The sequence below is a fragment of the Erinaceus europaeus genome, chromosome 12 (assembly GCF_950295315.1).
Source record: "Erinaceus europaeus chromosome 12, mEriEur2.1, whole genome shotgun sequence".
Lineage (NCBI taxonomy): Eukaryota > Metazoa > Chordata > Mammalia > Eulipotyphla > Erinaceidae > Erinaceus > Erinaceus europaeus.
Genome location: NC_080173.1, coordinates 25,151,749 through 25,177,715, shown reverse-complemented (window position 1 = coordinate 25,177,715; position 25,967 = coordinate 25,151,749). Strand labels below are relative to the sequence as shown.

At 41.5% G+C, this 25,967-nt stretch overlaps 1 protein-coding gene across 4 annotated transcripts in view; it reads right to left on the bottom strand.

The window, feature by feature from the left end:
- Positions 1 to 25,967, bottom strand: part of PRICKLE2 (prickle planar cell polarity protein 2) — a 411,818-nt gene that overhangs the window by 146,984 nt on the left and 238,867 nt on the right. Inside the window, exon 1 of one of the 4 annotated variants that reach the window (XM_060202970.1) lies at positions 2,329 to 2,787. The exons of the other annotated variants lie outside the window; for them this stretch is intronic. The gene's annotated coding sequence lies outside the window, so the exon portion shown is untranslated. Of the gene's footprint in view, positions 1 to 2,328; positions 2,788 to 25,967 lie in introns of those variants that run through there. 4 annotated transcript variants of the gene reach the window in all.

The window sequence follows — 25,967 nt, the reverse complement described above, 5'->3', positions numbered from 1 at the left end:
ACTTCATCCTTTAGATGCCTGCATGGGAATTTCATTTCACTGGGACTGGAAAGAAAGATAATAAGAGGAAAAGGGAGAAGTTGTAGTGAATTTGTATAATGAACATATGCACAGTGGCAGGGAGCAGGGAGAAAGAACAAGAGTCTGGCTGAGATGAGCTTTGTCAGTCTTCTCTAGGCAAGGGCAGTAGACAGGCTGACAGGTGGATGGGCAAAGGAGCTCAATCCTCTCCACTTAACGGCCACCCACATGCTGAAATCACCCATATGGTAGCATAAATTCAGCCTTGGGACTTCAGAGGAGCCAACCAGCAGCCCAAGTCCTCCCTGGATAGAGAACAAAATGCCCTGTTTCTACTCTGGAAAGAAGGAAGCAGGAAAGGATGGCCTCTCACATGCAAAACAAGAACAGAAATCCAATCAGCAATCCAGAAACGTGTGAGTTCCAATTTGAGTTCCATAATTTTCTGCATGTGACTTGTCAGCTGCCCAAACAAGAGGTCTCCTTTAAGGGTGCCTGAAGCCCTGCTAGTACTAAATAGCTGCCATTATATCACCAGCCACTGTCAGGTTTACAAAATACAGCAGTCCAGGATAGTACATTTTATTCTGTCAACTCGGTCAACCAGGTGGAAAGTTTCTTTGCAGAGGGATGGATTTGGATATCATGGTGAGAGACAATGGTACTTTTATGCTAGCAAAACATCTCCTTGCAAATAAACAGGAAACTATAACAATAGTAGCTAACATTTGCTACATGACCAGCATTGTGCTAGGTGCCTCTCATTTGTCTCATTAAATCTGTACACCTGCCTGTGGGTTCTATTGTGTCCCCCTCCCCCGCTACATTAGCTACAAATCAGTGCTCAGAGAAATAGTTTTAAGTATCTTCAGCGCTTCCTACATCTAGAGTCCAACCTTCTAATAACCTCTTAGTTTCCCTCTCATTCCTTAAGCTTCCATCCTGTATTTCTGTTTTCCCCTTTAGGCTGCTAGGATGAGCCTTCATAAACCCTCCATTTCAAACAAGGCTGGTTTTACTATTTCTGGCAGCCAAGGGACTATTTACAGACTGCATTGGCTGTGGAACCAACATTTTAATTTTCACATTAAAAAAAGATTTCCCCAAGGGGAAAGTGCATTTGATGGAAAGGTAAAACCTTTATAAGCACTGAAGGAGGCATTAAAACCCAAATTTCCAAAATATGGTAATTCCATCAAAGTTGTGACAGACTCTGAAGCCCACGGAGACACTCATCCTGACCTGTCTGCGAAAGCTATCAGCAGTTAGTGAGCCTTCTGGGGAGCAGGATTAGAGCAGGCAAATCAGCTCAGCCGCTTATTTGGTTGGAGTCTCACTGAGCTGGTCGAGAAGACTCTCCAGAAAAGATGTTTAAGCAAAGCAAACTCTAGCCGTGCATGCTGCAGGTCTGGTATATGGCCACTCACCTCTGCACATTCTGTGGACTCGGGGCCTTCCCCTGCCTGTGGCTATAGATGCCTTGACTGGAAGCAGACCCTCTCGAGGTAACGAAATAACCCAAGTGTTGAAATTAGATAAGAGCCACACTGGTGGGTGGCATCGCATCTGGTACCGATCACCTTCCGTGGTGCAATCTGGCTTAGCTTAGATTATTTATGGTTCATAAAAGTCCTGTTGGACCCCAGCATAGTGCAAGACCCCATAACAAAGAATAATGGGATTGAAAACCGTTATTGCAGTGCAAGACCTCCATGGCAGATTAGTGATGCTATGATTAGTTTGTGGGAAAACAAGAATGAGGAGAATGCAATACCCCTCCAAGGAACTGAATGTAGAGGCCACAGAGTTGTCTGGTTCATGTTCTGGAGCTCTGTCACCATTTCTAGTCTGAACGCACTGGCTAAAATTAAACAAGTAATCTAAATTTCATTTCCTTACCTGGGTGTCTCTGCTAAGTCCTCATTCTTCAGCCCCTCTAATAAATAGCTTCTGACAACCTCTTCTGAAATGATTATTACACACAGGCTCCACCAGGTATTTGATTTCCAAACCCTCTCCACTTATTAACATATATATAATTTTATAATAGCTGCTCTTTTAGAGAAATGCTAAGTCTGAAACCCCAAGTCTGAAGTAATTCTTCTAGACACTCTAAAGCAGTGACATGTTGCTTTACAACTGAGTTATCTGATAAGCACAAAAAAGGCAAGAGAGGCTAAATGCCACCTGGCCAAAATGATGAAGCCCTGATGTCTTTCCCAAGCATAAAATCTCTAGACCTAGTTTCTCACCTTCCCTAGAAAATACATTTGTTTCTTTTAAAATTAGAGCATATTTCTCACTTACCTCCAGGGAGGGTGAAATGCCTAGTCACAGAGAAGCTTCCAACAGACCCTCTGAGCTTGTCAATTGCCTGCGTTCACTTTCTCTTGGAGCCCGACTTCTAAAGGTGCAAGCAGGACAGCAGGCAGCCAGGGCATCTTCTCTAAACCTGGACCCTTGCTGAGTGAAGCCAGAGGCAGGCTCAAGGCTGCTCTACATTCACTCACAGAAAACAACACTGGCGACCAGAGACCCAAGTGTGACTTCTGCCCTTCCTTAGGATCAGATCGGCTTCCTGGGTACACCAATTTCCTCCTCACTTCTCCCTCTTTGCAGACTACGAGAAGGAAGTCACAGACCTCAGCTTCAGCATCACAAACTCATCTTGAGCCAGACCCCATGTAACCAGTCAGCGAGCCACAGAGTCCAAGACACTGAACCAGGAAATACACAGCTCAGCCAAAATAATAATAATAATAATAACTGTCGGCAGAGCTGCTGGAGGTGCCTGAGAAGTCGCTGTTGCAGTGCACGCATCCTCCGCATGCTAATGAGGTCGTGACGTCAGCAAGGCAGTCGGCATCTGGACGCTCAGTCCCCACTGCCCAGCTCTAAGATTTATTTACATGTAAATTAGCCTCCCTTTTCAAATCAATAATCCCCAAGCTGGGAGAGGGTGGGGAGAAAGCCACTGCTGGATGTGAGGGCCCCAGCAATGCAACCTCCAGAGGAGTACAAAAATATCATGTAGAAAAAGAAAAGCTTTGAAGATACGTGTCTCTTTTTCTGCTTAAAGACTGTTCTGTTAAGAGCCAAGAAATCAGATTTGGGAACAGTTATAAACCCTCAGTGCCTGTTTCAGATTATAAACTGCACTAACCCAGGAGAGGGATCAGAGCTTCCCCACCAGCCCCTCCCCCCACACACACATATTCATTCCCCTTATCCTTCAAAAGTCTCTACTTTCTTTTCCTTTCAGGTTATTTGTTGGCCTGTGATTGTGTCATCCTTGATCTTTTTTTTTTTTTTTTGGGGGGGGGGAAGGATCTTTCCATTAAGATCAACTGATAAAGCTATCAGAGCTTGTGTGGTGAACTAGTCACCTGCCTCTCAATCCCTTGTTCTCATTTCACGTGAACATGAACAGAGTTCGGTGATAAAGCCACCATCTGGCCTGGGGTTTCTGAGATGCTTAGCGAGCATCAAAATCTCTTCATTTTACAGACAAGGAAATCAAGACATTAGTAAAGAAAGACCTTTCCCAGACCACAGAATGATTTCACCATAGATGAGCCAGAACCCATATTTTCTATCTGTTTTTTTCTTCCTTCCTTTTTTTTGCCTCCAGGGGTATTGCTGGGACTCGGTGCCTGCACTATGAATCCACTGTGGAGGCCACTTTTGTTACCCTTGTTATTGCTGTTGTCGTTGTTGGATAAAATCAAGAGAGGAGAGGAAGACATAGAGGGAGAAAAAAGAATAGACACCTGCATACCTGCTTCACAACTCGTGAAGCCTCCCCCCCTACAAATGGGGAGCTGGGATCTGTGAGACAGTCTGTGCACTTTGCGCCATGTGTGTTTAACCCTATGTGCTACCACCGCCTAGCCCCCCAGAACCCACATTTTCTACCCACCTCCCTCACCCCCCCACCGTTGACCCAGACTGAAGTTTTATTAAATAACTTTGTCTCCAATCTCCCATTATCCCTTTGTAACAGAGGCCAGCAAGTACTCACAGGAACTCTTGAGGGTTGGGAAGCTCTGGGCTGAAACCCTGACTTTGCTTCATATCAATGATGTAACTACAGGCAAATAACTTTTGATATTTTCAGTTTATCTCTATTATCCCTTCATTTGATAAGTGTTTTCTGAGTACCTACTCTTTGCTATGTACTGTTCCGGGTACAAGGTCTAAATACAATGTTTGTACTTTTTGTGTTCATGCTCTAGTACAATAAAATAAAAACACTGAAGAGAACAGTGATGTGGATGGAGATAATGTCAGTCAGTAAGTGCTGGTTGTTTCTGATATTTAGGAGACTGTCAGAAAACCCAGCCTAGGTTGGTTTCCTTCCATGAGCATAGCCACAGTTTCTATTCTCTGAGTTTTTCCATCATCATGCTGTAGTGTCCAAGTGCAATTACTAGAAGTCAGGGAGGCAGTATGATGGTAGTTAGCATACAGTACGTACAGGCAGAGATCTCATGTTTGATCCCCGACCTCCCCAGTGATTAGAATGAGTAATGCCGGGGCCGGGTGGTGGCAAACCTGGTTGAGCACACGTTACATTGTGCAAGCACCCAGGTTCAAGTACCTGGTCCTCACCTGCAGGGGGAAAGCTTCACAAGTGGTAAAGCAGGGCTGCAGGTGTCTCTCTGCCTCTTTCCTCTATCTCCCCCTCCCTTCTCAACTTCTGGCTGTCTCTATGCAATAAATAAGTAAATAAAAATAACTGAAAAAAAATGAGTAATGCCCTGCTCACAATAAATTAAAAAATAAATAAATATAAATCAACTGTTTTTCCACAGCTACCTATGCACAATCCTAGGCTCTGTATGAGGCAGGCACAAACCAATACTCTGTGGTTGTGATAAAAAGTGTTGTATATACCTGGGGGGGTGCTGAGGGAGGGGCAAGAGCACTCTTCTGTGCATATTCCATCATGCACAGAAGAGTCCCCAAGGACAAAGCAGTCAGCACGGCTCCTTGCCCACACTCCTCCCTCCTGAAGAACCTACTCTGATGAGCTCTGCCTTTCCAGCTGGAGTTCCTGAAGCTTCAAATGAATTTCTTTGTTGAATGTAGGGAAGTTAAATTATGTCTTTTGTTATATGTAATTGTATTAATAATGCTTAATAACTTCTTTCAGAATGCTTCTCTCTGGTTCACAGAAGGCCTTTCATGATGACAATCATAGGACCTGGCATAACTTTGCACTAATACAAATGGAAAATAAGGGGGTGAGAAATATTTGGTGTCAGGTCTTCATCCAATAGACTGCACAGCATGTGGGGAAGATGCCAATATCCCTCAAAAGTAGATTACTAAATATACTGAGTTAGCAACCACCAGGGACCAAGTAGAAGCAATGACATCATCTTCCAATGTGACCGTGAGCAAGTCATTTCAACATCGGCTCCCTCAGCTTCTTTCCGTATAGTATTTTTTAAGATTTTATTTATTTATTAATGAGAAGGATAGTAAGAGGGAGAGAGAAACAGGCATCACTCTGGTACATGTACTCCAAAGACTGAACTCAGGACCTCATGCTTTAGAGTCCAGTGCTTTATCCATTGCGCCACCTCCTGGACCACGCTTCCCCAGTTTCTTCATGTGCCCACTGTTCTCTGACTTACCTATTTTATTGTCTGCATGATTGCCTGAGAAGTAATTCTCAAATGATTGACAGTGAAGCAATGAAGAGAAAATTCTGATGCACAGAAAGCAAAGAAAGATCAGATGCAAGACCATCAACCTCATTTGAGAGGCAGCAATACAATTAAGGGTCTGGAAATAATTTCTCTAGATTAGACCCTGGCTCTGACCTTTGTAAACTTTAGACTTTGGGGTCTGGGTTACTCATCTACATAACAAAGGAGAATACTAGCACCTACCCTTGCAGAGATGAGCCACAATGTGAAACACTTGCCACTGAGCCTTACGGGCAGAAAACAACTGATAAATGTTAGCTGCTGGGATGAGGGAGATGATCCCTTTAATGGTTACTTTTAACACTAATTAGTTAATAGGCTCAATAAAGGTCAATTGGGTGGGACAAAGAAGGGCAATGGAAGACTGCAAACTCCTGTCCTTACAAAATGCAAAATATCACTTCAGGTGAGATGCTGTTTCTACATGAATCAAAACAAACACTTCAATTGCTATGAAACTGGGGAAAGAAGCACTAATAGTGAACAAAAGCCACAATGGGGCCTCTTCTCTGAAGCTGCACAAGGCAAAATGGCTCTGCTTTTCAAAAGTGTTCACTGAGGTATCCATTCATTCTTTAAATAAGTCCCTACTATTTTGTCAGTCACTGAATGAGGCTACAGGGACATCATGGTGCCCAAGACAGATGTAGATACTGTCTGGAAAGAGCTGAAAATGAGAGGGAGAGATAAGAAACCAAGCAGTTGGAGCAAGAATGGGATGTGCATTGTGATAGTGTGTACAGAGTTTACATAGGTCTAACTGCAGTCAGGAGAGGAAGTGTATAAAAACACGTTGTCAAGGTTCTTCTCTCAGTGCAGCTCAGTGATGGGAAGTTGGAGTTCTGTGTGCTACCTCTGCGATGGTAACCAGAATCATGGGTCAGTAATCCTCTTTATTCAGGATTACTGGAAAAATAGACTTTCAGGCACAGGTTGGCTCTGCTATGGGTTTCCCCAAATTTTCTATTTGGTAGATTTATGTTTTTTTGTGTTTTTTTTTTTATCCTGTGAATACTAGTTAACATTAATTTATGTGAGAAAAAAAAAAATCCTCAGACCCAAGAATTAGCCTACAAATCATACCAAATGGGAATATTCTCCTTCTGGACATTAGGGAAAATCTGCGGTAAATAAGATGAACCTGTAACTACTTTGGAAATATTAGAAACCTAGTTAAAAAAAAGGAGGGAATAGAATTATTTTTGAGGAAGAAAACTCAGATTCTCACTTTACAGAAAGAGGGAAATTTGGGGGGAAAGTGTGGTGGCGGGAGAGAACAGGCAATATATTTGAGACAGTACATTATTATTTATTGAGCATGTGAAATGCAGACACTCTTGTTGGAAGATAATTGTGGAATTATCAAGCTTCAAAGCTTTCTGTTTATTAACAGGTAAGATGAAGACGACTCAAACAGATGACCATGACTGCATACAGTATAGAAGAAGAGCAACAAGGATGAAAATATTATAACTGAGATGATCATAAATGAGAAAAAGTGTAATTATAGTCAGATTGAAGGCCAAGAATTTCCCTTTTGGGGATGAAAAAGTCACTTTACTGTTGGAAACTGTATTCTGAATAAGCAAGGCACAGAACCCAGAACTCATCAGTGAAAAGACTGCTAAGATTTACAGGTAAAACTTTAGCCAGGTGACTGACAGTTGAAGGTAGAGGAAGAACCCAAAAGCAGAATGACGAGACTCCATATTCCACATGGCTCCAGAGATCAGAGCAGCCCCAGCATGACCCTGGCAGACAGAGTATGACAAGGAGGGTGCTTCACATGCTGCAGAATCAGATCATCTTCCATTCTAACCAGCATTAGTCAAAATCTTGTTAGAGGATTATGAGAAAATGATAAGCCATTTGCAACTGACTTGCATACAGATGCAGTGGGTAAGAGACAAGGAGCCTGGCCTGCTAGGTGGAAGGCTTTATGAGGAGGCTGGAAATGGACCCTTTTAAATCTCCATTTCCATAAGTGTAAAATCAGAAGGAATAGGCTTTAAACAAACTGAAGAGGATTTGACTTGGACCAGAGGAAGGCTCTTTAAAAAATTTTTTTTAATTATCTTTATTTTTTAATTAATTAATTAATTTTTATATTGAGAAATACATTGAATTCTATTATCTATTTCAAACCTTGGTGTTGCTATAGATATAGACCAGTTAATATATTTCTTTACACATTTATTCTAATGCTAACTTAAGCATTCTTTAACTTCTTTTTTTAATATTTATTTATTCATTCCCTTTTGTTGCCCTTGTTGCTTTTTTATTGTTGTTGTTTTTGAAGTCATTGTTGTTGGATAGGACAGAGAGAAATGGAGAAAGGAGGGGAAGACAAAGAGGGGAGAAAAAGACAGACACCTGCAGACCACTTGTGAAGCGACTCCCCTGCAGGTGGGGAGCCGGGGACTCGAACTGGGATCTTTACACCGGTCCTTATGCTTTGTGCCACCTGCACTTAACCCACTGCGCTACTACCCAACTCCCTTAAATTATCTTTATTTACTGGATAGAGATATCCAGACATCTAGAGGGTAAGGGGGTGCTAGAGAGGGAAAGAGAAAGACACCTGCAGCCCTGCTTTACCACTCACAAAGCTTTCCATATGCAGATGGGGACCGGGGGCTCGAACCTGAGTCCTTGCACATTGTACCATATGCTCTCAACCAAGTGCACCACCAAGTGGTGCCAGCCCGAAGGAAGGCTCTTTAATACTGAGAGATTAAGAACTGGTATGGGCAGCTCAGAGTAATAGTAGCATCCTGTACTATTTTACTATTATAATTAACAAGAAAACATTTTACTTACTTATTAAATAGAGACAAAGGGAAATCAAGAGGGAAGGGGAGATAGAGAAGGAGAAAAACAGTGGCACCTATACCACTGCTTCACTGCTTACAAAGCTTCCCCTTGCAGGTAGAAACTTGGACCAGGGTCCTTGCTCATGGTAAAATGTACTTGCTTAAAAGGTGTGCCACTGCCAGGCACCATCCCATACTATTTTAAAAATGGTTAAGGCACCATTAATCCTCACTGGTTGTGGTTAGTAACATCTGGATCAGGTAGAGTGAAGCTCTAATTACTATAAGGAGTAATTATTACCAAAACTTCAAACTGATCATATAATACAAGTGAATTTCAGTTGACTTAAACAGAGTTCTTGTGACCATGGAAGTGGTTCAGTGGTGGAATGCAAGACTTGCATGCATGAGGCCCGAGTGTGATCCTTGGCATCACATATACCAGAATGATGCTCTGGTTCTCTCCCTCTCGTTAAGACAGATAGATAAGTCGTTTTAAAGTGCATGTTATGTGTATGTTATGCACCATATACTGTGTGTCTGTAGATTCAAAGTATACATACTATACATGTAACACACAACTATGTAATATTGTATAGCTTTAAACAGCTTTGTTTTAAAATTTTTATATAATTTTATAAAGTATGTTCATGAATAGTTTTCTGATATTTAGATGTAAAAGTCCTATATTTTTCCTGAATGGGGTAGGAAAGGTAAACAAACTCTTGCTGTATTAGTTAACCTACCAAACTGTGATGCAGAAACAAGCAATTGTATATGTCAGAAGTTTCACACAAGCAAGACTGATTTTTCACACATAGAAACAAAGGCTCTCTAGACACCTCCATTCCAAATCAGTGACTCGCTTCCCTCTTGTATCTCTATGATCTCAATACATAATTTCCAGGTTACAGCAACAGACTAGGGGACTGGGGAGGCTTTTAGGTGCTTCAGCTTGGAGGAAAACAACATCACTTCTACTGCTCACACTAGTTCTACGCCTCAACCAAATTCAAGGGAGCTAGAAAATAGAAGCTCAGGGTAAAAAAAAAAAAAAAAAAAAGATAAAGAAAAATCAGTGGGAAATCCATGTGTAAGGTAAGAAAATTATGACAGCTCTAAATAACAGAGACCAAGCCTGCATCTATTTTATCCCAAGAAAGACTATGCAATACATATATTAAATTTATATTAGCTTTCAAGCAACAACATTCATATTCCATAAGCAGAAAGAACAGGAATGAAACCTATGAAGCTTCCATAGTGCAACTAAAGATAAATAAGTTTCGCCCACCTGCAGGGGGGTTTCTTCACAAATGGTGAAGCAGGTCTGCAGGTGTCTATCTTTCTCTCCCCACCCCCACCTCCACCCCACCCCTGTCTTCCCCTTCCCTCCTCTCTCGATTTCTCTCTGCCCTATCCAACAACAACAACAACAACAATAACAGCAATAACAACAATGACAAAAGGGCAACAAAATGAGAAAAAATGTCTGCCAGGAGCAGTGGCTTCATAATGTAGGCACCAAGCCTCAGCAACAGCTCTGGAGGAAAATAAATAAGTTCTTTAAAGGTGGACTTATATACCTTCAGGAGGAAAAATGCTCAAAAGAAATGTTCCTCTATAGTTTATAGACATCTTATTAATTTAGGCTGATGTTAATCTATTTCCTGCAAAGAGCAGGGCATTGGCATTGAAAGAACTCAGCAAAAGGACTGAAGTCGGGTCTGATTCTGTTACCTCCAAGCTGCATGACCTTGGTAATAACAGCCACTCACCTTCTCCAGGGCTTCTCCCATCTACAGGATGGAACCGTATGTCTACCAGTGATTTGGACAAGGCTAGATGAATTAAAGTATGTAAAGGACTTTGCAACTCACTGAGCATACAGCAAGTGTCAATACTGCTCTCCAGAGGAAGCAGCAGGAGCTACGACCACACATCATACAACTGTTCTTGATAAACCTAAGTCCCTCAGTACTATCCTTTCTTTCTTGTCCATTCATGTAAAAGTCAGATTCATGATAAGCACATGCTGCATCCTGTGAAAAACAACACAGAAAAAAGAGCTTCTTTTTCCCTTTCCCAGCATCTTAGGAATCTGCCCCATTTCATACATTTTAATTATTCTCGATCCTAATAATCTAATGCATAAAATATTAACACAGCCTTTTATCCTCTTTTAATTACATTAATTAAAAGGAAAAATATAGACAAGTTAGCGTGGGCAAATCAAAATGAAAGGCTGCAGAGGTTCTCGCTCCTCCCCTCAAACCAAGATTAAAAGCGGCATTAGTGTTCTAAACATGTTTACTGGTGCACATTTCCATGAAAATATTGTCCGACTGGCATGAAGCACTCACAAACATCACTTCTATCTTGATGTGCTAACAAACATTGCTTATGTCTTCGACAGAGAAAGCTGCACTTATTGGAGTGACTTTTAGGAACCACTAATTTTCATTCAACAGCTGAGTTGAAACCTGAATTTCTTGTGTGGAGGACTGGGAGAACAAGCAGGATTGCACAGGGATGCTTTGGTTTTTCCAGCACTTCCTAATGCTGGCACTCAAAATTACAAGCTGACAGCAAAGACCTGTCTTGGGGAAATTACCCTGGAAGATAAAATGTCACAGGTGTACAAACTGACAATTTTTTATTTTTCTTAAGGAGTGGGAAGGGCTTACGTGTCCAATATTCTGCACACTTCATCTCATTTAGTCCTTACTATAATCCCACCCTAAGTGCTTATTACTCCCTGTTGTACAGATGAGGACTCAGAGGTTAAGAGAATAGCATAAGGACCCACAAACTGAGATCTGGTCCTGGGTCTGGGTCTGTTTACAAAAATCCACATTCCTAGAAGAGCACTCTCTCATGGTTTGCTTACTGCCCACCCCTTTGAAAACTACTTTTGCTTGCTTTTCACTCCCCGTTTTCCTTGTATTCATTTAATGACCTGTTTCTAAATGGCTGATGGGGTTTGCACTGCATCTGAAAATTCTTTTTTTGGAGGGTGGGGCTGGGCAGTGGTGCACCTGTTAGACTGCACACATTACTGTGTGCAAGGAAGCAGGTTCAAGCCCCTGGTCCTCATCCACGTGTGGTGCAGCAGTGCTGTAGATATTTGTCTGTCTATCCATCTGTCACTACCCCACCCCTCTCCATTTCTATCAAATAAAAGAAAGAACAAAAATTAAAAGTAATTCTCTTAATGTAAACAAGAACTAAACTGGCTTCTGAGGACCAAGACCCCAGCAACATTTCTTGGTGGCCTACATAGGGATAGTCATCAAAGGATTAAAAAAAAAATCCATAATCCTTGTAATTCAAAGGTTCTCTACCATCTGGTTCAACAGCAGATGTGTTCTAATAAGGGTGTGATACATTGGAAATGAGTTATTATGAAAGGCACAGAAAAATACAGAAAGTTCCTTGGCCCTCCAGATTAGATCGATTCCTTTGCACAAAACTTAAAATGCTGAACTCTTAGATATGTGTCCCCTTTCTTCTGTCCTTTTTCATAGCTTCACACCCTTGGCTAACATTAATGGTTATGTGACTAATATATCTCTCTGTTCTCTGAGGGGAAGGATAATGCCCTTCTTGGCTCATCCCTCTATTCCAAGTACATGTAATAGCTGTTGAATGAGAAAATGTTTGACAATGTTTTTCCTGTCTAAAACTTAAAGAGAATTCAGATGTATTCCTGGAAGAAACCTCTCTGTGTCTCTGTGTTTCAGTGTTAAATTTTCCAATGGAAAAGAACGGAATTAACCCGTCTAAAACACTTTCTTAGCTTTGCTTCCAAGATGCCACATTCTCCTGGTTTCCCTCCAACCCTCCTGCCTCTGGCTGCTCTTCTAGATCTTGTATTCCTTCAAACTCATCTCCTTGACAGCAAAGTGGTGCAGTAGTCCAGGGCTCTGGCAGCAACATCTACTTTTCATTATCCACATTTAGTTCCTTCATCTGGTCAAGGGCCTCACATGCAAACTCTGTGCTGATGATGCCAAGTCAGACTTTTCCCATAAACTCTAGGTGTGCATATCCACCAGCTTCTGCCACATCTACATTTGGATGTTTAAAGGGTGTCTCAGATTCATCAAGTCCAGATCATAGTTCTTCATCTCTCCCACAAATCTGCTGTATTTATCATCACAGTACAGAGCAGCTTTATCTTTCTAGTTGCTAAGGGAAGACACCTGAGTCATTCTTCTCCCTTTTATAATATGCGCCCCTGCCCTCTTGGCAAACCACATCCCACAGGTCAAAGCTGGTTCATGTTGACTTTTGGCAAATACAGTTTTACTGGACCACAATCATGTCCATTCATTTACGTATATCTACGGCTACATTCATCTTTCAACAGCAGAGATGAGTAGTTCCAACAGGTATCGTATGGCCTACAAAGCCAAAAATATAGAAGCATCTTAAGCCTGGAATGTCTGCACCCACTATCTGATTCTTTCTCTAGTGTGATTGGCTCTACTCCCTGAGTTTAGCCAGAACCTCACCTCTCCTTCACCTCCACTTCTCACACCTGCTCCAACCCACAGCAATCACTTCTATTGAATGAAGGTTCAACCTACCATCAGTGTTGCTGCCACATGGTCTACTTTTACCTCCTTGACAAGCCTACAACCACAGCAGCTCTCTGAAAACAGTTGTTACAGTACATCGTGCTTCTGCTCAAGAATCAGCAATGCTTCTCTTCTTGGAACGTGGCCCCGTGGTATCTCGGTTCGAGGCTCCTCACACACTGTCTCCTGCTGTTAGTCTCTGCCTTCTGCCCCTCAAACACTGGTCCTGGCACAAGCTTTTCTTCCTATCTTTGCACTTGTTCTTCCTTCTGAAATGTGGCAGAAAGTATCCCCAAACATGATACTAGAACTGGGTGTGGTGAACAGAGAGGAGTTTAATACACCAGTGGACAAGAGATCTGGATCTCTCTAGGAAGCTGTCCGCCACACAGGGATGAGTTGGTAGAGGGACAGCTACACTTCTTAAAGAGAGATGAAAAGGCTCCTTTCTGTAAAGGGCTGCAGAGTACAGCATGGCTACTTCTCTCATTTTCCCATTTTCAACTATCACCCAAGTCAGGCTTTTCTATTATTTCTGCAATTGTGTCCCTTCCTATCTTCCTCATGTCTCCAAATGTTTTTATTGTTTTGTTATTGCCAGGGCTTTACTGCTCTGGGCTTACTTTTTCAAGAGAGAATGAGAATAGAGACAGAGATAGAGGGAGAAACAGCACAGCACTGAAGCTTCCCCCAGTATCACAACACTTCGACGTAGTGTACCAGGTGCTCAAATATGGGTCGTGCTCTGGGCAAAGCAGGTGCCCTCCCAGGTGAGCTATAAGCATCCCCAACGTCCCCAAATCTCCTACTTTTCTCCTTAGTATAGATTAAATGCTTTATAGAAATATTATCTACATGCCCTATAATTTGTCCCCCACTTTTTTTTTTTTTTTTTTCTGCACAGTCCTGGTCTCATGTATGCAAGTGATTTCCCTGTCCCTGGGTACCTTTTTATTCAGAAAGAGAAAGACAGAGAGACAGAGAAAAAGAAAGAGGAGGAGGAAGAGTAAGAGGAGGAGGAGGAAACCATCACAACACTTAAACTTCCTCTGGTTGCCCTAGCACTTCCCATGTAGTGCTAGGTCTTAAATTTGAACTGTGCTCCTAGATTGCCTATTGAGATAGCTCTCTAGTTCCCAGTTCACTCATACATAAACTGAAATGTTTAAGTACACTAATAGAGTTGTGTAATCATTATCATAATCTGGAACATCTTACCCCTTAGCCAATAGCGATCATTTCCCGTTTCCTCCACTGTTCTATCCTGAGGTAAACACTAAGACATGTTTGTCTATATAGACTAGCCTATTCTGAATATTTCATATAAATAGTCATATCATATGTGATCTCCTATAACCTATTTCACTTAGTGGTATATTTTCCAAGACTTGCTCATGCTGCAGTTTGTACCAGAGCATTTTCTTTCCTTCATAGTGAATAGCAATCCATTTCCTGTACACACTTCTATTCATCCATTCATCAATGTATGGCTAGGGAGACAGCCTCTTGGTTATGCAAAAGACTTTCATGACTGAAGTTCATGTTAAATCCCTGGACCAGAAGTCAGAGCTAAGCAGTGCTCTGGTGAAACAAACACGCAAATATACAACAATTGATAGAGTTTGGTTGTTCCTACCTTTGACTATTATCAATAATACAATTCCACTATTAACATTTCTACAAGCTTTTCCGTGGATGAAAGCTTTCATTTTTCTTGGGTAAATATCAAAAAGTAAAATGTTGGGTCATACGATAACTGTTTCTTATTGTAAAGTATTGCCAAAGTTTCAGCAAGACTGAAAAAATAAAGGGTCAGGTGGTGGCTCACCAGGTAAAAGGCACCTGTTATAATGTTTGAGACTGTGGGTCCAAGCTATAGTCCTCATCTGTAGGGGGGTGAAGATTCATGAGTATTGGAACAGCTCTGCAAGTGCTCTTCTGTCTGTCTGCCTCTCTCTCTCTCCCTCTATCATAAAAAATAAAAAATAAAAAGATTTAAGAAGTCAACTGTTAAATTAAGAGAAGGGCTCCTTGTATGCAATAAATAGTTTCTCTTGCAGCTTTGAAAACTTTCTATCTGTCTTTGAATACTTGAAATGTGCCTAAGTATGAATCTCTTTGAGTTTACTTACTTGGAGTCCATTAGCTTTTTGGCTGTGGAGATAAGCATTCTTCAAAAGATTTAGGAGGTTTTATATAATTACTTTTTGAAGGTATTTTTTTATTTTTTTATTTTTATTTTTTTCCCTGCTACTTTTTCTATTCCTTTAGGTGGTCCTGTTCTCCATTCTGATGTAATTAAAGAAATTTCATATTTCTCAAAAGCTGTGCTCATTTTTTGTTATCCCTTTCTTTTCTCCTTTACTCTTCAAAATACATACTGTTTACTGAAGTAGCTTTGAGTTAATAGATTCTTTCTCTAGATTAAATCTAGATTAAATCTAGATTAAATCTACTGCTGATTATTCACAATAGCCAAGGAGGAGAAGGAAGCAGCCTAAATGTCCATATCTGGATAAAGAAGTTATGGGATATATACTCAACAGAATACTAGTCTGCAATTTAAAAAATATGATATTGTATCCTTTGGGACAAAATGTATGGAACTGGAGATGATTATGCTTAGTGAAGTAAATAAGGAAGTGAAAAGAACAGGATGGTTTTGCTTATTGATGGAATATAGAGAATTAAAATACACAAATTTAAAAGAAAAAAACAGTAGACAGACTATCTCTAAGGTTTTGTGAGAACCGTGGAAGTTATCTGGGGAAAGGAGGCACAGAAATTTGGTGGTGGGTGTGATGTGGAACTATACCCCTGTTCTTCTTCTTCTAGCGTTTGCCCTTCTTCCATAGCCAGTCAACAGCATCAGGTTGAGCCTGATGTAAAGTTTCGAGACCTCCTTTGAATCTGGAGAGGTGGCAGTCGTTGACTATGTGGGTCATAGTCTGTCTGTAGCCGCAGGGGCAGTTCGGGTCGTCTCTGGCTCCCCAGCGGTGGAACATAGCAGCGCACCGGCCATGGCCTGTTCGATAGCGATTGAGGAGGGCCCAATCATAACGTGCTAGGTCAAAGCCGGGTTAACGCTTGCAGGGGTCTGTGATAAGGTGTTTGTTCTTTACCTCAGCTGACTATACCCCTGTAATCTTATAAATCATCATTTACTAACAAACTTTTTGGGGAAAAAAAAGTTTACCACTGAAACCTTCTAAGGAATTTTTCATTTCAGTTATTATCTTTTTTTTTTTTTTTTGCCTCCAGGGTTATCTCTGGGGCTCCATGCCTGCATTACAAATTCACTGCTCTTGGAGGCCAACTTGTTTTTCCCATTGTTGCTGTTGCTGTTACTATTATTGTTGGATAGGTCAAAGAGAAATTGAGAGAGGAGGGGAAAACAGTCACCTGCAGACTTGCTTCACCACTTGTGAAGTGGAACCCCGCCCTCCACAGTTTTAATGTCAACATTTTAAACAAAATTGGTTTCTCAAATAATCTCTCTTTATTGATATTCTCTATGTGATGACATTGTCTGTGTTTTCTTTTATTCTTTAGTTTCCTGTTACGTTTTAAATATATACACATGAATGATAGTTGCTCTGACATTTCTGTCTGCTAATTCTAATATTTTATTCCCCTCACACTTTTTTGTCTGCATTTTTTTGTGTCTCATTTTGTTGAAAACTGAATATTTAAGAGAATATATTGTGGAAATTCTGGATAGCTCCTTTTTTTCCTTTTCTGGAGCAGGTTGCTTGCTTGTTTATTTAGAGACTTGATAGACAAGTTGAAAAGCTAAGTTAAGTCCTTGAAGCACACATTCTCGGATGCTGTTCCTTGGAGGACTTGACAAGAGTTTCCCTCAGTACCTGGCTGGTCTGCATTTATAGGTATCACACCCAGCTGTTAAGCGCCACTAATTGCTGTATGATTGTTCTATTGTTCTCGACAATACCCTGAGGCACAGATTGCTCCACAGTCCAATAGGAAGAAAACAGGGTTCCTTTGTAGTTTTAGGGTGTTTCCAACTTTGAAGTTGTCCCTCCCAGAGTGAAACCTTACTCTTAGACAACTAGATAAAAGAGGAACCCCACCTATCTGGATGCATACTCCCAAGGTTCAGTTCTTAGCACACTGATAGAAGTTGGGGGATAGGACAAATAAATGAAGCTTGGCTCATAGAAAGATTCAGTAGACTTTTTTTTTTTTTTTAACCAGAGCAGTGCTCAGCGAGTTACTGTGGTGGTGGGGTGGGGTGGGATTGAACCAGGGACTTTAAAGCCTCAGGCATGACAGTCTCTTTGCATAACCATTATGCTAACAACCCCCCCCCCCAATTTAGTAGATTTCTTTTGCTGCTTACTCTTCAAACTGTCTTTTTTTTTTAATAGTCTTTGTAATATATTTTATTTTTATCTTAACGAGGAGAGAGAGAGAGAGGCACTAGAGTAGTGTTCAGCTCTGGTTTATGGTGGTGCAGGGGACAGAACCTGGGACTAAATAGCCTCAGGCATGCAAAGTCTTTTTACATAACCATTAAGCTGTCTCCTCTGGTTTTTAAAACTAATTTTAAGCAGTCCAAGTAACTGTTTTCCTGCTGAAAGAATCTCTCTTATTCCTCACATAGACAAGTTGTCTCCTCATAGAACAGTAGAATTTCACTTGGGGGTGGTCATGGAAAGTGGGTCAGGATTTGGGGTCAATTTTCATGCAGCACTCTCTCCTGAAGCATGCTGGGACAATGTGTCAGTGACTGAAATGCTCATGGCTTCCAGTCTGTCCTGCCTATATCATGGCCGACCACATACTGCATGGCTGGCGATCCATTTATCTTTGTGACAATTATGAATAATTATAGTTCTTTCATATAGTTTGTTTTTTCCCCAAAATTTCTTCAGAAGCTTATCACAGCACTGGAGACTACTACAACTGTGAATGTCAGTAGGCAGGTGATTGATGGGGAAAAAAGTGAAGCTATGGCCTATGTCTCTCTCAATCCATTGTGCTGAACTTTGTTTCTGTTGCTTTAATCTTAAATATCTACTAACACCTATAGGAAGCTTGCTCCATAGGGTATCTAATTCATCTTGGTTTCAAAGAGGCCCTGCTATAATGGAAGACAGGCTAGTACTGCAATCAGGAAGTCCGTTTGATTCTGGGTTCTTGCTTTTTTCTTCCTGTGTGACACTGGAAGAGTGACTTAACCTTTCTGTTCTTCAGAAGCCTTTTCTGAATGAGAGAGAGAGAGAGAGAGTAATGGTGACAGCTGTAATATCGCTTCTTGTCATATGAGTTCAAAGATCTTCACAGTATACTCTATGCAATGTCAGATACACCAAAGCATTATGAGTCAAATACTATTATGATCAGTAAAATAGTCGGTGCCAGCCTGCCTACCCATCACAGGGGGTGATCTGCACATCCCGTGAGAGAGTGGCTAGGAAAGGTAGCCTGTTCCTTTGATCTACTGTGTAAAAATTATCTTCTTAAAAATGAAAATATGAAGTCTTCCTAACCTGCTGGTTAGAGAAAACAAAAAACAAAAAATTGGCTTGTATCCCCCCACCCCAAGTTCATCATTCTACGCCTCCAGGCCTGTGTTCCACCTTCCAATCTCCAGGCTAATTTTGGGCCTGCATGACAGTCCTGAGATTCTGCTTTAAGACCCTCACTCCCCCCCACCCCACCCCCAGGCAGGAAGTACCTCCCTGGGACAAGACTCTCATTTGGACTACTAACCTCCACCCTCTAGCCTCATGTCTGTTTTGCTTAGCAGAGAAACCTGCAAAGGCAGGGCCTCAAAATACAAAAGCAGCTATTAGAACTTGAAATTTCCAAGTGGAATAAGCAGAAGAGGTTGCACCATAAAATGCTTCCCTCTGAAGGAGCTGGTGCTGCTTAGTCTAACGAGGAGTTCTAAATCTCCAAGAGTGCCCAGGAAAGAAAGTCTTGTTGACCAGGGACCTTGGACCCTGGACACTCTCTCAAGGCAGGGCTGGGGCCACTGATAATACTGCCCCTCAAAACTGGCTGTGAGTGGGGACAGAGGCACTTTTCTTCCCTGAATTTCATCCAGATTTCAGCCCCATGGACTCTCTGGGTTGTATGGGATGACACGTGAGAAATGCCAAGCACACAGCAGGCTTTTAGAGAGGACCTGTGAGTCTGAGTGTTCACATCTGTCAGTCATGCTCAGCAGACTGAGAGTATCTGGAGCGCTGGTTTGAGTGGCTGTGAGCTCAGCAAGCAGTAGCCCGAATTGCTCCATTCTGGACAGCCAAGGCGGCTCCATGCTGCCTCCTCATCCTGCTCCCTGTGGTGCCTCAGCAGAGCAAGCAGGAGTCCTACTGCTAGTTTCTCAGGGTCACCAGGGGACAGGCCTGGATGGATGTCAGAGCAGGCTGCTGTGGTGAATTATTTAGCACCCCTCCTCAAGGTAGCTAGCCCTGACTCATCCAGCAGGAACCTCATTCCTCTTCCCTTAAATGGAGCCCACAGAGCCCTGCTGGGGGCTGAGGTTGGCAGTCTTTGCAGCGCCACTCATCACAGCTGGGGCTGCTGGGGAAGGAAGGGCTGTTAGGAGTCCAGCCAGAAGATACACAGAGATAGAGAGGGTGTTCATCCAGCTATGGTGAGGGAATCCACACTACAGGGAACCAGAAACACCAGAGAAGAAAGAAGGGTAGAGTCAGCCAGGGGTTGGAAACAGCTGCTTAGAGGAAGTAGGGGTGGCTTCTTGGGCACAGTCAAATCAGAGCCACCAGGTAGGTACTCCTTACTCATAAACACTCCAAAGACCCTTATGTAAGATGACTGCTCTCTGGACTGCCATTATTGTTCTGATGGAGAGATTTATGAGTTAGATTTATTGGTGACATTTACTATGTACAAAATATCTAGCTTACCCATCATAACAGCTCTTCAAAATTAGATCAATAACCCGTTATTCTAGTAAAGGAAACAGGCACAGGTAAATAAAAATCGCTATTAACTAAGCCTTCTAACTTGTGAATCTATTTCTTCTGTTTATTGCTGTGCCCTTTAGCCTGCTACTTCTATTCCTCCCATTTCACCCTGGCTTTGCAATGACCTTGATACAAGGGATTATGGGACTAGATCAGTTTTGTGCAGGGGCCATAAAACCCCCAGGAGATGGCCACGTCAAGGAGAACAGTTGGCAAAACAGGACATCCAACAAGTTCCTTGTGCTTCCAGGAAAGGAACTGGGCTTGGATGGTGTCAAGGGATGGCCTTCAAATGGAGGATATGGAAGCATTTCTGTAAAAATCTGTGGGGCTTCCAAGAATACTTCATAGCCTGTGTGGGTTTCAGAGCTGTCTCAGGTGGTCTGCAGAAGGTATGCTTCTCCCCTGGCCACCTTTAGTCACCCACTTGAAGATGAGGAGCGCTCACTGGGCTTTCCCAAGTGCTCCTGAGCTTTCTATATGCAGAACCAGTGTGCTATCCCATTCCCAACAACAGTCTGCTTGAAAGGAAGGAGAAGAAAAAGAAGAAGGAGGATGAGAAGAAGAAGAGGAGGAGGAGAAAAAGAAGGGGGGGAGGGTGGTTCTGTCTCCTCCTCTCTCCAGTCACAAATTAACCTTCCCAAAAGACCAGGCAGAATCAGTTTTCCTTTATCATCCCACTCATTTTCCTTACTTAGTGACAAAAATGTACATTTGTGCAGATATACATGGATATTCACATGTGTCATAGTCACTAGTTTTCAGTACTTCATATTATGGAGTTTACACACACACACACACACACACACACACACACACACACCCTACAAAGAGCTTTAAGTTCACACACACACACACACACATACAAACACACACACACACACCCTACAAAGAGCTTTAAGTTCATAGCAGTGTCAGATCTGGTTTGGAATTCCTGGTCAATTCCTGGTTCCTGATCTGTGCTTGACTCTGGAGTGTTATCAAGATGTGACCCTCTCAGAGGTTTGCTTCCCTGCATCCAGCTGCAGACCTATCTCTCCCTCACATCCTTCCATATTTGCAATGGGGGAAAGTCAACAGTATAGGATGAGACAGCAGCACAAAGGGGTCGGCAAGCCAAATCATACCTTCAAGATTGGCTAAGCAGACAGCAAGGGGTTTTGTTTTCTCTGACATCAGGTGAACATTTCCTGAAATCAAAATAGGTAAAAATCCTGCTGCATTTTCCCACCTCACATTATCAGAATGTGTGGCTGTGAAGAGAAATCCCTTCTGCACATTATTTTGCTCAGATCAGCTCAAGAGTTCTTTGGAAAGCTCAGAATGCCAGGTGTGACTTCTAATCATCTTTTCTATTTTCTGTAGGCAGCTTAAAGGACCAGAAGTCTTATTTGGAGCTTTCTACCCTCATCCAGTTTTCTTTCCTCTTCTTTCCATTCTCAAGCTGACCCAAATAAGTAAATGACGTACATATAATGGTAAAGATCGTTTCTTAAAAAAAAAAAAAAAGGAAGAAAGAAAAGAAAAAGAAAGAAAAAAAAGGGAAAAATTAGTAACACTTTTTTAGTCTAACAAAAATCTTGCAAATGCACATCAATTCCCATGAACCAAGCACACAATTCTAACTACACATCTTTCCTGGGTGCCCTTCCATGGGGGAAATTCTTCTACCTAACCCCCCCTCCCCCACCCTTTTCTTCAACTTGGACTATTTCCCCATTCCAGAAAAGGTCTCTTGAAAAAAAAAAACATAAATCTCCAGCTTATCCGGGTGGTATGTTTCACAAAGAATCACAAAGATTCTCTGATTGGTTACACAAGTTAATTTTCCATTTACATTACAGAGTAACAATTTATTCTACAATAAAACTAGCCAATCCTGAGAGTCCACTTCAGCGCTGCCTTGGCAGCAGGCCAAGATTCCTGGATTCTTTTACTTCTACCACCTCGCCTCCTGCATTTCCACAGAGCTAACATTACCTTACACTGCATCTCTGGGTGTGTTTCACCTTTTCCAATCCCTGTGTAGTTAAGCACTGAGCTGCTGTCTGTGGACAGCAGTCTATGGCTCCTGCAAGCATTACAGGCACAGCCAAAAGCATAGCTGGTCATCTATACGAGGCTGAGATGTTTATAGAAGGAAAGAGAAGCAATGCTAAGAAAACCTTTTAAGTATTAATTGAGCACTTATTATTTCCCAGTCATGCCAAAGATGAGGATGAGTGAGCTGATGAAGTTGTGTAGTAACTGAATTCAGTAACCTGATGAGGTTCTCACTTGAAAATGTCTGGATAACAACCAAATCATCTTTCAAAAGAAATTCTCCTTTATTTAGCTTGGCAATCAATTATCATGCATTTAGGTGCTAGACATTCTGATGTTGGCCACTAGATGATGGGAATGAAAGGAAAGGTTTTAACTAGAGAGGGGAAAGGTGTATGAGGGGGTGGGGAGGTGGGGGAAGAGATGGCAAGATTGCTATAGTCACCCATGCCTTTGACAAAGCACTCCTTTGTATGATCTAGTTCTAAGGAGCTTACCAAGATATAAGGTACATTTTTTTTTTAATTCTTAATTTATTTTCATGAAAGAGAGAGACACAGAAAGAATAGAGCACTGTTCAGCTATGGTTTATGGTGGTGCTGGGGATTAAACCTGGGACCTCAGAGCCTCAGGCATGAATGTCTGTCGTGTAGACCTCTGTGCTATTTCCCCAGCTCAAGGCACAGTCTTTGACTCAGGCGAATTAATGCCTGAAGTAGGGAGATCACACTGCGTGCATACTCCATAAGTAGACTGTACATACAGTGTACAATTATGAATATATAAAGGTTATGAGTTGGCTAGTGGTTCTTAACCAGTATGGCAAAACAAATAAGATAACACTCCGAGAAAGACAATTACTGGATGGTTTCGCTCATATGTGAAATATAGGTCACTGAAACACATGAATTTGTGAAAATGAGGAAGATGCAGCCAGCCTGTCTCTAAGCCTTCATGAGAATTATGGTGATTATCATTGGGGGGGTGGGGGGTGGTACACAGAACATTGGTGGCAGGTGTGGCATGAAACTATACATCTATAATTTTATAACCTTGTAAACCATTATGAAACCACTAATATATATGTATATATATATACACACATATATAATAATATTTTAATTTTTTTTAAAGTATAACCAGTATGGATCAACCTGCCAATGCCCAAGTGCAGCATAGAAGCAGTTACAGAAGCCAGAGCTAACTTCTGCTCCCCCAAAACAATTTTGATCTCCCAGTGGGGAAAAGAGATAGGATCAAGAGTATAACTGGGTTCTGAACTGCAGCTCCATCAGGACCCATACAAAGTGAAGGACCAGCGTGAGGATCCCGGTTCGAGTCCCCGGCTCCCTACCTGCAGGGGAGTCGCTTCACAGGCAGTGGAGCAGGTCTGCAGGTGTCTATCTTTCTCTCCCCCTCTCTGTCTTCCCCTCCTCTCTCCATTTCTCTCTGTCCTATCCAGCAACAAATAATAACTACAACAATAAAACAACAAGGGCAACAAAAGGGAATAAATAAATATAAAAAAAATAACGTTTAGAAAGAGGAGGAAAAGGAAGGAACATTTGGATGTAATAATAGAGTCGTAAGTGGCTTGGAGGGGAAGAGAGCACAAGACCTGGAAGAAAAAGGGGGCAAGTATGTACAGATCTAGACAGACAGTTGTAGAGATGATAGTTAAGCCATGTCTGCAAGCTTTGGAGATCTGCGGTGGTTTGCAAAGGAGGGATTGGGGATTCACAACTCTGGTGGTAGAAACAGTGTGGAATTATACCCCTGTTGATATGCAATTTTTAAAATCAATATTAAATCACTAATACAAAAAGAAAGCTGAGAAATGTTATACATGTACCAACTGCTGCATTTTACTGACAACTGTAAATTATTAATCCCCACAATAAAGAAAACAAAAGCTAAAGAGTATATCATAAAATCTTCAAAATTGATCTATCAAATATTGATCAATGAGTATGAATTATTTTGTAATAAAAAAAAACTTTAACATTGAGATCAGCCTGCAAATGTGGAATTAAGTTTTTGCAGCCAGTTGGTGCCCATAAGGTGAATCATTAATAACAAGATAAAAAGCACATGATGGGAGTTGGGAGGTAGTGCAGCGGGTTAAATGCACAAAGACCTACGTGAGGATCCTGGTTCCAGCCCCTAGCTCCCCACTGCAGGGAGTCACTTCACAAGCGGTGAAGCAGGTCTGCAGGTGTCTATTTTTCTCTCCCCCTCTCTGTCTTCCCCTCCTCTCTCCATTTCTCTCTGTCCTATCCAACAATGACATCAATAACTACAACAATAAAACAACAAGGGCAACAGAAGGGAAAATAGATAAATATTTTTAAAATTAAAAAAAAAACACATGACAACTTCAAAAAAAAAAAAAAAAGAAAAGAAAAACTGTTAAAACTGTTCACTAGGCAAATAAAATTGGAAATTTTTCAAGTTTCCAAAGCTTGTTTTAAAGCAAAATGTTCAAGCCTAATCCCTTAAAATGTCCTGTCAACATTTCTAGTATTATCAAGAGTTTCATAACAAAGAGGCTACAATGAATTTCTCAATTTGAGAGAAACTTGAAAATAATGGACTAGAACTCATTTACTTGTCAAGACTATACACCACAAATGCTACATCACCCACTTCCATCCTCCCATTTTTAGAGTGTGCATTCAGGGTTCTCAGAACACATGCTCTCTCTACATGCGGACTGCAACTTCTATCTGGAAGCAGAGTTTACGTTAATAATAGGAGATCTTAACTACCTGGAAGAGGTGATCTAGGTTCAGGCAAGATATTAAGAGGTTGCACTGAGTAGGTTTTGTGTTTTTAATTTAGGTGTCCAAACTCCTCCTTTAACTACATAAAAATCATTTCAATCCAGTGGGGTTTGAAAGGGATTCCTCTTTGGATACTAACAGATAGTCACTGAGAAACTTTCAAATGCAGTATAACTGACACCTTAGCATTTTTCCAACTGAAGACTTTGTGGGTTGAAACTTAAATATGGCTCCAGGGATACTGAGTATAGAGAAAGCAGGGATAAAAAGGGACAAGGCATCTAAATAATCTCATATCCTCTCTTTTGCCAATAACCCAAGAATTTCTATAGAAATGGGATTTATTTATACACCTTTCCCATATTAGGGAGCTACTCTCTTCCCTGATCCAGCTTTCTGGTCCTTTTTCCAGCCATGACATCATCTCCCCAGACAATAACTTGGATCCACCTGCATATCAGATGTCAGGCTCAGAACAAAACAAAAAAAAAAGAAAAAAGAAAAAAAAGAAAAAAAAAAACTAGTATAGTCATGGGCCCTTTGGAATATAACTAAAATAGGCCTACTAACTATAAAATGGAGACCCCAATTCTTCATCTGAACTATTCCAGCCTTTAGGTTCATAATTAGTCAACAATTAATTTGGCTTTATATGTTAAAAGTCTTTTTGTCAGCCACCAGATTCCAGATGCTAATATGATGCCAACCAAACTTCCCTGGGCAGATGACCACACCAATGTGTCCTGGAGCCCCACTTCCCCAGAGCCCCACCCTACTAGGGAAAGAGAGAGATAAGTTGGGAGTATGGATAGATTTGTCAATGCCCATGTTTATTGGGGAAGCAATTACAGAAGTCAGACCTTCCACCTTCTGCACCCCATAATGACCCTGGGTCTATACTCCCAGAGGGATAAAAAATAGGAAAGCTATCAGGGGAGGGGATGGGATACAGAGGTCTGGTGGTGGGAATTGTGTGGAGTTGTATCCCTCTTATCCTATGGTTTTTGTCAGTGTTTCCTTTTTATAAATAAAAATTTTTTTAAAT